This window comes from Arvicanthis niloticus, chromosome Y (genome assembly GCF_011762505.2).
Source record: "Arvicanthis niloticus isolate mArvNil1 chromosome Y, mArvNil1.pat.X, whole genome shotgun sequence".
In the NCBI taxonomy this organism is placed as follows: domain Eukaryota; kingdom Metazoa; phylum Chordata; class Mammalia; order Rodentia; family Muridae; genus Arvicanthis; species Arvicanthis niloticus.
The window spans coordinates 2,120,698-2,134,911 of NC_133431.1; the positions used below are offsets into that span (position 1 = coordinate 2,120,698).

The 14,214-nt window shown below is 44.1% G+C and overlaps 1 pseudogene; it reads left to right on the forward strand.

The window, feature by feature from the left end:
- The first annotated feature begins 821 nt into the window (after nucleotides 1-821).
- LOC143437357 (uncharacterized) lies at nucleotides 822-2,095 on the forward strand (annotated as a pseudogene).
- Nucleotides 2,096-14,214: the final 12,119 nt, after the last annotated feature.

A 14,214-nucleotide genomic window follows, 5' to 3' on the forward strand; every position in this document is an offset into this window, starting at 1 on the left:
AAAACAGTGCACCTGGTCCCAGGCGGGGGGGGGACGGAAAGTACCCAGAAAAACACCAGGTGATCCAAAGAACAATAGAGACTGCCCCAGAACCTCGTTCCTGGAACAGGGTGTTGACCCTAGGTTGAACCTGGCCTTATTTGAATTGTCCAATTAGAGCCCTGTAACCATGCTTCTCGCTTCTGTAAACCTTGCTTCCTGCTCTGAACCCCTATAAAAACCCCAATCCCTAGACCACCGGACGGCAGTCCTCCATGGAGACGCTGTTGTCCGGGTACCCGTTTGGAAGAATAAAGCCTCTTGCTATTGCATCCGAATACCTGGTCTCGGTGTCTTGGTGACAGGGGTCTCTCAGAGCGAAAAACCTGATGCCTGGGTCTTTCATTTGGGGGCTCGTCTGGGATTCTAGAGACCCCCTCCCCAGGACCACCGACCCCTCTTTGGGAGGTAAGCTGGCCAGCGCGTCTTTATCTGTTTGTCTGACGGCCATCTCTGTCTCTGTCTTCCGTACGATTTAGCTAGATTGCTCTGTAATTCCGGCAGACTTAGGAAGGGTTGACGGACCCAGATTCCTCCTCCGCACCCCCAGGAGACATCCTGGGGGAAAGTCTGAAAACACGGCATCTGTGGGACTTTTCGTGGCACCACCCCTGACCCGAGGATATGTGTCTCTGGAGATAGAGGATCCTCCGACCTCTTCTTAAACCCATTTAGGTTTTTTGGTTTCATTCTGGCATCGGAGCCGCGCAGCGTGTTTGTCTGTGTTTGTTTTCTGTTTTGTCGTTTGTTATTTAGTCCTAAGTGTTTCTTTGGGAGAAATTATGGGCCAGACTCTGGTCACCCCTTTAAGTTTGACTTTACAGCATTTCAAGGAGGTCCCCGGTGTGGCCCACAACAACTCCGTGGACGTCAAGAAAGGCAAATGTCAGACCTTTTGTACCTCCAAGTGGCCGACCTTTTCAGTCGAGTGGCCTCGGGATGGTACTTTTAACATTTCCATTATTCGGCAGGTTAAGGAGAGGGTGATAAATCCTGGACCGGGCGGACACCCGGATCGGGTTTCATATATCATCACCTGGGAGTCGCTGGTGGTAGACCCGCTGTTATGGGTAAAGCCCTTCCTCTCTCCCGTTCCCCCTCCGATCCTACCTCCCTTGCCGGCCCCCGCCATAGTCCCAACTGCCCCTCCTGCTACCTCTCCCGTTGCCCTCTACCCTGCCCTTGTCAAACAAACGGAGGACAAGAAAAAATGTCCCCCGGTCCTGCCATCCAATCAGGGCCCTCTTATTGATCTCCTAACTGAGGACCCCCCTCCTTATGGAGAACAGGGACTGGAGGGCCAGTCTGCGATGGCAGGTGGGGCCCCCTCCTCCGAGGTAGATCCTCCTCGGGGACAGGAAGCGTCCCCTGAGAACCCTGATTTCTCTCCGGTAGCGGGATTAGAGGTCGAAGGGAACCCCCGGGGTCGTCACAGGCCCTCCCGCTGAGAACTGGGAACGATGGTCGCCCCCAATATTGGCCCTTCTCCGCCTCAGACCTTTATAATTTGAAGAACAATAACCCCTCTTTTACACAGGATCCCTCCAAGCTGACTAGTCTTATTGAATCTGTCTTAATTACCCACCAGCCCACTTGGGATGACTGTCAGCAGCTCTTACAGGTGCTCCTCACCTCTGAGGAGAGGCAGAGGGTCTTCCAGGAGGCCCAGAAACAGGTACCGGGCGACGATGGACGCCCCACCCAGATACCAGCTGAAATTGAGGAGGCCTTCCTCTTGAAGCGACCCTAGTGGGACTTCACCACGGATGCAGGTAGGGCCAGCCTACGTCTCTATCGCCAGTTGCTTGTAGCGGGTCTCCTAGGGGCAGGTAAAAAGCCCACCAATTTGGCCCAGGTCAAGTCAGTCACTCAGGGACCGGAGGAACATCCATCTACGTTCATGGAATGTCTGAAGGATGCCTACCGGGTACATACCCCGTATGACCCGGAGGATCCGAGCCAGGCCACTCACCTTATCATGTCTTTTATTTGGCAGTCGGCTCCAGATATTAAAAGGAAGTTAGAGAGACATAGGAAGAGAAGGAGGAGAGGTTGAGGAGAGAAACAGATGAGAGAGAGGCCCAGAGAGATAGGAAACGCAATAGAGATCTTAGTAAAATAATGGCCACTGTAGTAGCAGGGCAGAGACAGAGTAGCCAGAAACCGGGAGAACGGGAAAAGAGAGCCCCAGTGGTAGATTGAGATCAATGTGCCTACTGCAAGGAAAGGGGCCACTGGATAAAAGATTGCCCCAAGAGACCGAGGGGCCCGCGTAGGCCCAGGCCGGCGCAGACCTCCCTCTTAAACCTAGAAGACTAGGGAGGTCAGGGTCAGGAGCCCCCCCCCCGAACCCCGGATAACCCTTCAAGTGGGGGGCAGCCAGCCACCTTTCTGGTCGATACCGGCGCCCAGCACTTGGTTCTCACCCGCCAACCGGGACCCCTGAGTGAGAAAACAGCGTGGGTCCAAGGGGCAACCGGAAGAAAATTCTACCAGTGGACCACTGAGCGCAAGGTACATCTGGCTAACGATGAGAAACAGGGATATGCGAAGGGGGTCTTGTCACAGAAATTGGGGCCCTGGCGACGACCAGTGGCCTACCTGTCGAAGAAATTGGACCCGGTTGCTGCCGGATGGCCACCGTGCCTCAAGATGGTAGCGGCCATCGATCTCTTACTCAAGGACTCTATGAAGTTAACATTGCCCCGCATGCGGTGGAGTCCCTGGTAAAGCAACCCCCAGGAAGGTGGCTCTCCAATGCCCGAATGACACATTATCAGACTTTATTGCTGGACTCCGAACGAATCTCCTATGGATCCCCGGTAGTGCTTAATCCGGCCTCTTTGCTCCCCCTCCCTAGGGAGCCCGACCCCCATGATTGCATCCAGATCCTAGTGGAAGTACATGGGACACGCCCCGACCTGACAGATCAGCCCCTCTCCTTTCCGGACTACACCTGGTTCACCGATGAGAGCAGCTTCATACACAACGGGTTGCGAAAGGCAGGAGCTGCAGTTACCACCACCTCAGAGGTGATCTGGGCAGAAACATTGCCGCCGGGAACGTCGACTCAGAGGACAGAGTTAATTGCCCTGGCCCAGGCCCTCCGCATGGCAGAAGCCCTGAGCATAATTCAAACCCCAGGCCATCAGAAAGGAGACAACATCAAGGCCCGGGGCAACCGCTTGGCAGATCAAGCAGCAAGAGAGGCGGTGGTGAGGGAGTCTGCTGAGGCCCTCCCGGTCAGAGCCGACCCCGAAGATGAACCTCCACTGGCAATCACATATAGTCAAGAGGATCTAGAGCTGATCAAGAAAATGGGGGCCACCTATGACCCCATCTCCAGACTATGGGTCCACCAGGGAAAGCCAATCTGGCCCACACAGCAAACCAAGGCTCTAATTTAATGCCTACACAGGATGACCCATTTGGGTCAGAAGAAAATAAAAATGCTGGTAGATAAAGAAGAGGAGAAACAACTGTTCCTGGGCAAAGACAAGATTCTCCAGCAAGTCACAGCCAATTGTGACATTTGTGCCCAGGTTAATGCAGGACACAACAGGGTGCCCCGTGGAGCCCGTGCCCGGGGCAACCGACTCGGAACTCAATGGGAAATCGACTTCACAGAGGTAAAACCTGGGCTCTATAGATACAGGTATCTGTTGGTTTTTGTAGATACCTTTTCAGGCTGGGTAGAGGCTTACCCGACAAAACATGAGATTGCGAGGGTGGTTGCAAAGAAACTGTTAGAGGAAGTCATCCCCCGCTACGGGATACCACATATTCTGGGCTCAGACAACGGACCCGCCTTCATCTCCCAGGTAAGTCAGTCAGTGGCCAAAGCACTGGGGATAAATTGGAAACTGCATTGCGCATATAACCCCAGGAGTTCAGGTCAAGTAGAAAGAGTAAATAGAACTATAAAGGAGACTTTAACCAAATTAACGCTGGCAGCTGGCACTAGAGACTGGGTGACCCTGCTACCCCTGGCTTTGTATCGAGCCCGAAACACACCTGGGCCACATGGACTTACCCCCTTTGAGATTCTTTATGGGGCGCCTCCCCCGGCGGCCAGCCTCTTGAATCCTTACCTCCCATCCCTTGCTGATAGCCTCCCCTTTCCAGATCACTTGCAGGTGCTACAGATCGTCCAGAAGGAGATTTGGCAATTCCTTGCAGGTGCCTACCAAGAGCAGGCGGACCAACTAATGATACCTCACCGGTTCCAAGTGGGAGATTCGGTTTGGGTTCGACGGCATTAATTAAAGAACCTGGAACTGCGTTGGAAGGGACCCTTTGTCGTGCTACTAACCACCCCAACGGCACTGAAAGTAGATAGCATTGCTCACTGGATTCACGCCGCCCATGTCAAATTGGCTATCTCCGTTCCAGAATTGAACCAGGCCACGAGATGGAAAGCCCATCGTACCCCAAACCCTTTAAAGATAAGACTTTCACGCTCCTAGTTTTCCTTTATTTTCCCAATAAGACGACTTCTTACAGTCCCCACGCTCCCAAGTCATTAACTTGGGAGGTCCTAAACAGTCAGGGGGACGTCGTCTGGTCTGTCTCCAGAACGCATGCCCTCTGGACTTGGTACCCGGAACTGTACCCAGACTTGTGTAAGCTGGCAACAGGAGCGTCAGGGTGGGACTTTGAAGAGGGCTACCCCTGGCACTGCTTCTGCCTCCGTGAATGCAGACAGAGGGTGGTTGAATCCTCTTCTGAGTCACAATTCGTTTGTAGAATTGCAGAACCATCTCTACTTATTTCCGTCATCCCAGGGGCTAACTTTAGTCCCAGTTTATACAATGGATTGACCTGTGCATTATCTTCAAAGACACCAGTGATGGATCAAACGTATCAAAAATGTTAAATGGGGGCTCACAGAAGCAGTATGCTGTTTGATCGGATGCCACTTTTGTGCTAAATCTGAGCCAGCAGGAAAAAGACGTTTCTCCAGCATCAATTCAGAAAGATATATTTTTCTTTTATCGAAAAAGAGAGGCTTTGACTAGTTACTGTAAGTTCTCATGGGAAAGCACAAACCCACAGTGTCCTGGAGCCTCTGCCTCAGAGAGCGGTTCCCTGTCGTGCATGGATCTGACTCCATAGCGCCGCTCTAGCCTCTGAAGGCCGCTTCGAGTTCTACCAAACTTTTTCTCAGTATCCAAGGAACTCTGGCTGGCGCTGCTTCTGCGGCCCCGCAGGCATGTCCCGCTGAGGGACGACCGGTGCCCAAAGGAGGGCGAGCCGGGGTCTCCTGGGGGTGCTGCCGCAACCCCCAATCGGAGGAGCCAGCTCAAAGAAGTAACCTTTTATGTCTGTCCCGGATCACACCGACCCCGGGCATACCGCTACTGTGGGGGAGGTTCGGACTACTATTGCAATTCCCGGGACTGTGAGACGACTAGCCAGGCCCATTGGAAGCCCTCCTCTGGCTGGGACTATATCACAGTAAGTGCCAATTACACCCTGTTCCAGGAATGCTGGCTGTGCTTGAGCTCAGCACCCCCTTACTATGAGGGGGTTGCTGTGATTAAAAACCTTTCCAACCACACGTCAGTTCCTCAACTTTGCTCACAGGGCACCCAAAACAAGCTGACCCTGTCCGAAGTATCAGGCAAGGGACTTTGTTTAGGGACAGTTCCTCTTACCCATCAGGCCCTTTATAATAAGGCCCTCCGGGTACACCCTGGGAACTATTGGCTTACAGGCCCGAACGGGACCCAGTAGGCCTGCAACATGGGACTGACCCCTTGCATATCGGCTCAGGTCCTCAATCAAACCAGAGATTTTTGTGTCCTCGTTGAGCCGTGGCCCAGGGTTATCTATCACAGTCCAGGCTATGGTTCTAACTCAACAGTATCACCAACTTAGACAGGAGACCGAGTTAAACTAAGATAATAGCGAATAGAAGATTCCATTCCATGTATAAAGAAAATGGGGAAATGAAAGACCCCAGCTTAGCCAAGTTGTTTTGTTCAGCAGAGTTGTTTTGTTCAGCAGAGTTATTTTGCTCAGCAGAGTTGTTTTGCAAGGCTGGAAAATACTGGGCCCCTGAGCAGGTCAAAGATAGTGCCAAAACAGTGCACCTGGCCCCAGGCGGGGACGGAAAGTACTCAGAAAAACACCAGGTGATCCAAAGAACAATAGAGACTGCCCCGAGCACCTCGTTCCTGGAACAGGGTGTTGACCCTAGGTTGAACCTGGCCTTATTTGAATTGTCCAATTAGAGCCCTGTAACCATGCTTCTCGCTTCTGTAAACCTTGCTTCCTGCTCTGAACCCCTATAAAAAACCCCAATCTCTAGACCACCGAACAGCAGTCCTCCAGGGAGACACTGTCGTCCGGGTACCCGTTTGGAAGAATAAAGCCTCTTGCTGTTGCATCCGAATACCTGGTCTTGATGTCTTGGTGATGGGGGTCTTTCAGAGCGAAAGACCTGAGGCCTAGGTCTTTCAAGTTCTGTCTGACAGATGACAATTTCAGACTTTCCCAAGAAAGTAGGCAATCTGCATAATGTCTGTCTGTTGCTTAAATTCACACTTTAAGTATAGTGAAACACTTGTCACTTCCAATCTTGAAACTATGGGAATACTCTGAACATCAAAAGTAAATCTTTCATTGTACTTTCAGACCTAGTAATCTTACTCCCCAGAACAGTACAGTTGCCAAATTTCAGAGATCTATAAATCTATGAGCTGTAGCTGTCCTCCCCTCCTCAGATTCCCAGGCCTTTCCCACACTCACCTTCTATCTCTGTGTAGATACTGTACTGTAGTGTATACGTCATATACCAAAATATCCACATTTGATAATGATGCAACTGTTGTAAGTCTAACTTCATGGACTGTGAAGAAGCCATGAGGTGAGACATAGAGGCTGTGGGCTTAGAAAATGACAGGGATTCAGCTGGGTATGGACTCACAGGATCACATAGAAACTACCAGGACTACCTGTAGAACATTTCCTACAAAACAAATTTGAATTGTGAAAAAACTAATATTAATATTTTCAATTTCCTACAAAACAAATTTGAATTGTGAAAAAACTAATATTAATGTTTTCAATTTTCTACAAGACAAATTTGAATTGTGAAAAAGCTAATATTAACATTTTAATGGGTATTAAGGGAGAGAGTCAACAGAGAGAGTTTTTTATAAAGGACAGTTTGGCCTCACATAGACTTGGTGCAGGCTTAGAGAATTTGCCAAGTAAAGTTACATAGGAAATCATTTTAGTGATACTGTAATACTTTGCCTGTTGTACCAAGGAAACTACAATAGTGTGTTTATAACAGAGATCTCTCTTTTCTTGTCATCTTGTTTGTAGTTTATTGAATGCTTTGCTTCCAGCCCTAAAACAACAACAAAAAAAACAAAAACAAACAAACAAACAAACAAAAAACAGTATTGGAGATTGAAAGAAACTGGCCTGTCAAATGCTGCTATTGATTCTTACTTCAAAGATATTAAAAGTTTACTAGAGAGAAAAAAGGTGGTGGCTTGGGCTGACCAAACTACCAAACATTCAAACCAAAGTGATCTTCCAGGGATGTCTCTTCTTGTGACCTTCCCACAGCTTGGACCAATTCAGTCTATTCCTTGTTGTAAGTATTTTTATTTTATTCTATAAATGGAAGCTTATTTCTAAGATTTTTTTTATATTCCAATATACAGAACAGTTGGCTTCTTTTAAATATACTTGGTTATTTGATTACCACTAACAAAGAATCTAGCTTCTAAGTATTTTAATTAACAAGAATCTCCCAGGACCCTACCAGCATCTATATATTGATGTTCTGAATAACTAGCAGTTTCATTTTCTTCCCATTCTTATTTAAATTTTAACTTCAATTAAGGGCTAAAGTATATAAAAATATTGTGCAATTTATAATAACTTAATCTTAAAATCAACGAACACTATAGAATTCACTGTTTCTATTTACGTTTGTTATCTCTCATCTTTCTACAGATTGTGAATAAGATATTTTCATTGCAAAGCCGACATATAATCTTGGGTTAACACGATACTTTTTGCAGTGTAGAATGTAGCAATGTGGATTGCCCTGTCTTTGAGATAGCCTGTAGCAATGTGGATAGCCCTGTCTTTGAGATAGCTAATGTTCGCAATTTGTTATGCTTATGTGCCTTCTGACTTGCACAGTCTGTCTTCCCTTGAGTTCTCTGTGTTTGTTCATAAATAAATTTTATTGGTTAAGCCTAGGTTTTGTGAGGTTTCACTTGTAGATTGGCACATTTTGTTCTGCAATTGTTATCAGTTACTTAGTTTACTGTAAACAGTTTAAATCTACCTATATCAGGAATGCGCTTCATTTAAAAGTTTAAGAACTTATGAAATAAATTTGCAGTGATGTAATCAGGATTTTGGTGAGTAGTGCATCTGATTATTTTTGTGGGTGTTACTTAGAATTTGCATTGCTGTTGCCAGATACCTAAGAATGGATTTATTTTGGCCAAAGATTTTGCAAAAGATCAGTCCATATTCACAGGGGCAGATCATACTGTGATTTGAGGCCACATTCTGGAGGAGTTGACAGAGAGAGAAACAGAGAGGCCAGAAGACCTTGAAATTCATGTTCCTGCCTCTTCCACTGATGCCACACATCCTCCCACAACAGCACATTCAGCTGGTTTGACACGTGAACCTGGGTGAGACATTTTATATTTATTGTTTATTTTATTATTATTTTATATTCACACCATAGCCATGTATATTTGCTTCCGTGCATTCATAAAACATGATTTGAAAAACCATGATTAGAAAACCAAAACTTTTTTTTTCAATTTAAGTACTTTATTGATATTTTGGCTCCCCCCAAATTAATTTTCCTGTTGTAGATACTTACAATATCAGATGCCTCAAAACCGAAACTGGGGAGCCCATGTAATAGTCAGAAATGTTGAATGTTGGATCATTTTGTGTCTTCAAGATACACCTCTATCAAAACTTTCCAAAATAAAAAAGATAGTGGCTGAACAATCGTGGCCTCTAGTGTTTATGATAAAGAATGCTGTACCTAGTAGCTGTACCTAGGAGGTCATACGTTTAATTTTTTAGTAAACTAAAATAGTAACACATTCTTTTTTTTCTTGGATTTTTTTTGGGGGGGGGATTTTTTTTTTCGAGACAGGGTTTCTCTGCGTAGCCCTGGCTGTCCTGGAACTCACTCTGTAAACCAGGCTGGCCTGGAACTCAGAAATCTGCCTGCCTCTGCCTCCCAAGTGCTGTGATTAAAGGCATGTGCCATCAATTATTGATCATTATTGGTTATCAATTAGTATTGATGATTATTGATTACCATTTATTGATTATAGATCGGCATTGATTATTGATCGTTATTCCATCACTGTAATCTTTCTGACTCTGCCTCCCAAGTGCTAGGATTAAGGGTGCATGCCATCAATTATTGATTGTTATTAGTTATTGATTAGAATCGATTATTGATTAGCACTGAATGATTATTATCGATTATTGATTATCATGATAATCGATCACTTTTGGTTATTGACTAGTGTTGATTATTGGTCATTGATTAGTATTTATTATTGATTGGCATGGTTATTGATCATTATTCCATCACCATCATCCCCCTGCCTCTGCCTCCCAACTGCTGGGATTAAAGGCATGCGCCACCACCGCCTGACCATAGTAACACATTCTAAAGTATCACATTTCTTTACAATGTTACTACTTGGATTGCCAGTAGCACTGATACATCATCTCTTATGTATCTTTGTATTTGAGTTAGTTACTGGGGGGGGGGGGGTTCACATTCTAAAGTAACACATTTCTTTAGAATGTTACTACTTGGATTGCCAGTAGCACTGATACATCATCTCTTATGTATCTTTGTATTTGAGTTAGTTACTGGGGGGGGGGGTGTTGTTCTCATTTTGGGTTTTCAGGGAAGTTTTGGTTTTTAGACAGGAATTTAACTATGTAATTCAGACTTGACTGAAACTTGAAGCCTAGGCTGTCCTCAAACCTGAAATCCTCCTATTTCTGTATTCTGAGTGTTGGATTATGGGTATATACCATCATGCCCAATGATTTATCAGTACTTTAAATTTGCTGGGTTTTTACCTGGATGTATCCAGTATGGAGAATTGTCTAGTGTCTGGCAGCCTGAGGCTCTTTATTCCTCCTGTCCTCGGTGTCCCATGGTTGCTGAGCTTTCTTGACAGCGTCCTCTGGCCATGATGCGATGGCTTTCCTTGGTTGTCAACTCGATGCACCTAAGAAGAGGGACTCACTATTGAAAAAACAGCCTCTATCGGATTGGCCAGTGGCTGACTCGACCCTTGGGTCTCAGTTATTCGTGGGGATCGAAGGGGATCTCACCTGAAAAGAAACATGGGTGAGAGAAAGAATTGAGACCAAGCAAACAGAGACTTGTCTGGGTCTGATTTTGAGGCGAAAGCAACACTCAATTTATACAGTTCCTAAAAAGGAAATGGGGAGGGAGGACAATATGAAAAAAAAGGAGCATATCGAAGTCAGCCGTACATTCCCAGAATCCACCTGGCTACCTCACCTTTACCTGGGAGAGACTATGTCACCACCCATATAAAATAGGCAGAACCCTCTGATCTTACTATCTTCATCCATCTGGGGAGACATCCTGTGGTCTTTTCTCATATCGATGTCAACCACCTGGAGGGACGTCCTGTGGTTTTTCTCTTTCTGGTACACTGCTGTTCTGTTATCAGGAGCAGGCAGCAAGCTGCAGTTAATGAACTATCAGAGGCTGCACTTCGTCAAGCAAATATCCGTGGGAAGGTTTCTACTAGTCTCTAGCAAATGGACATGTCTATGAGACATTTTCTTCCTTGCTAATTGTTGGAGGAGAACCAGGTCCACAGGAGGTTGTATAAGGAGTCTGGCTGAACAGAAGTAGGGAACAAACCAGTAAGCAGCATCCTTCCATGAGCTCTGCTGTAGCTCCTGCCTCTGGGTTCCTGCCTTGAGCTCTTCTCTAGGCATTGATAGATGATGGACTGTAAACTGTAGGCTAAAGTCAACCCTTTGCTCCCTAAGTTGCTTTGGTCACGTGTTTATAACAGGAACAGGAACCAGACTTAAATAAGCAACAAGCAGCCGTAGAGAAAAAAATCGCTATAATTTTAGAAATCCTGAGTTTCCAGCTTCCGCTTTCACTTGTGTCTCTTGACAGATTTTTTAGCAATCCAGTGCTTTAAAACTGATGTTTTGGGAGGCAGAGGCAGATGGATGATGGTGATGGAATGACTATCAATAATCAATGCTAATCAATAATCAATAAATGTTAATCAATAATTATCAATGCTACTTGATAACCAGTAATGATCAATAATTGATGGCACATGCCTTTAATTCCAGCACATGGGAGGCAGAGGCAGGGGGATGACGGTGATGGAATAACGATCAATAATCAATGCTGATCAATAATCAATAAATGGTAATCATAATCATCAATACTAATTGATAACCAATAATGATCAATAATTGATGGAACATGATTTTAATCCCAGCACTCGTGAGGCAGAGGCAGGCGGATTTCTGAGTTCGATGGTCTACAGAGTGAGTTCTAGGATAGCCAGGCCTACACAGAGAAACTGTCTCGAAAAACCAAAAAAAAAAAAAAGAAAAAAAAAAAAAGAAAAAAGAAACCGATGTGTCGCGCCCCGCTTGTCCAGCAAGGAAGATGCGACATACCGGATCCTTCTCAACAGCCTTTATTGGAAGCGCTCTTTTAGATTTCATGGGGAGAGACTGCCGCAAATGCCCAGAACGGGCTGCTTATATACCCCCAGCACTGGGCGTGGCAAAGCGCATAGAGGTGTCCGATTGGTCAATTTGCAATGCCTCATTAGCATACTCATTAGCATGCTCTGCCCAGGAGGGGGTGATTGGTCAGGTTCGTAGAACCCTAGTGGTACCTCATTTGCATGCCCCGTTCGGGAGGGGCTGGAGCCAAATTGAACTGCGCATGCACAGGCCTCTGGTAGTTCCTACCAGAGCCTAGGCAGGCGCCATCTTGGATTGCTGCCTCAGAGCGGCTGGCGCGCGCAAATGTGCGCCCTTGGCCTACAGAGTTGAAGCAGCGCAGCAGCGTTGTTTTAGTCAGCCGTGTCAACTCTGCGGTGCCGTTTTATTCAGCCGCATAAGGTTGGCGGCCTACACTGATGTTTTACTTCGTACAGATTCTTTAGCTGTCTTCAGAAGAAAGATTGGCCTAGGTTAGGTCCATCTATTTTACTAGCAGAAATTCTCTACTTTCTTTTTTTTTCAGTCAGAAAAATGTTCACAAGCACGATATTGATCATATGTTTCCCTACCTCCAACTTCTCTTCAATCCTGTCCACATCACTCACCACATATCTCCATGTTCTTTTGGTCTGAATGCACTCACTCTTGCATGATCTCAGGACCTAAGTAGGATCAAGCCTTGTTAGTATTGGGTGGTAGCTCTCTATATTTTTACATTAATATATATGTATGTAATATATGTAATATATATAATATATATGTATGTAATATATATGTAATATATGTAATACATATGTAATATATAATATATGTATGTAGTATATGTATTAATATATGTAATATATGTGTAATATATATAATATACATGTGGTATAAATTGTATATATATATATATATATCTCCAGAGTATTTAGAGTTGTTTTCAAGTAGAAAACATGAGCCATACTAAGTCACAACATGGGGATTCACCTCACTTGTTCCAAGAAAAGGTACAATATTTTTAAATCTCTCAGTTTCATTCTCCCCTCCTTTACTCTCAAATAGGCATGTATACAAATATTAGTCTGTTTTCTTTGCTGAAGCATTATCACCGTTAGAATTAACCTAGGTGAGATCTGGAAAGCAATACTTAAAATATAATTTCATCTTTTGCAGTTGCTTCTTTATAGTGAATTGAAGATGTTGGGAAGGAAGTGGGGTTTTAGCACCAAGACTGAAGACTATTATCCAATCTATACATTTATATATGTGTATGCACATTCATAAGATAAAATAATGAACAATAATCATTCAACAGCAGGTTTGATTAATAATATTGATAATATCAATAATATTAATATTATATAATAATATTATGTATAATATAAAATGTTATAATATATTAATATATTATATATTATTTTATATTATATGTATACCCTAACCCTGATTATATAATATAATATATAATGTATTATATATTACATATAATATAATATTAATGTTATTAATTAATATTATTAATTCATATCTCACAGACATACTTGTTCCATCTTATTCCATGAGATGTATATGTTGCATCCATATATACAGTCTTAGACAGATAGAAGAAAAGATGCCTGAGGCTATTTATAAAAAGACTTATTAATCTTAGATATATTGAATTATGTTCATGGAGAGGGACAATCAGTTCAGTTTAAGTCCTGTGTATAATTATAAACATTATCAACTGGTTTTGTTCTTAAGTTTACAACATACTGAATAGTATTAAGCTTGACTTTTTTCAACTGGTTTAAGAACCTTTAAATCAGAGGCAGTATTTTTATTTAAAGCATGTACACGACATGCTTTCAAAACCTGATTAGATTAACCATAATAAATTCAACTTGTACTCTTATTGAACATTTAAAATAATAAACGATAGAAAATAATATTTCAAAAAGCAAGGATTTTGATTTCCCCTGGTGTTTATGTCTAAAGAAAGAAAGCAGAGTCCCATCTGCTTTCTTCTACATCAGCTTCTCCAGGTTATTCTGAAGTCAATCTTACATCTATATTCTTTTCATTTATATCATTTGTCTCTAAGTGGAAATGTCTAATGTTTATACACCTAGTGTTATTTACTATATCATCAGTGTTTACATTTCCCTGTCACAGAAGTGACTTGTTTCTGTACTTGAGGTACAAAGTCAACAATTGAGGTAGAAAGTCAGGCAAATGCTTTATTTCATCACTGATTAATCAGCCTCTTGTAACTCTTTTTGGCCCAGGGTCTTATTATGTAACCCCAGCTAACCTAGAACTGGCTATGTAGACCAAGCTGACTGAACTCACAGATATGGACACTGGATCCCCATTCCAAGGGCTGAGATTAGATGTATACAGCACCAGTCACAGCTGTACTGCCTTTTAAATCTCAGG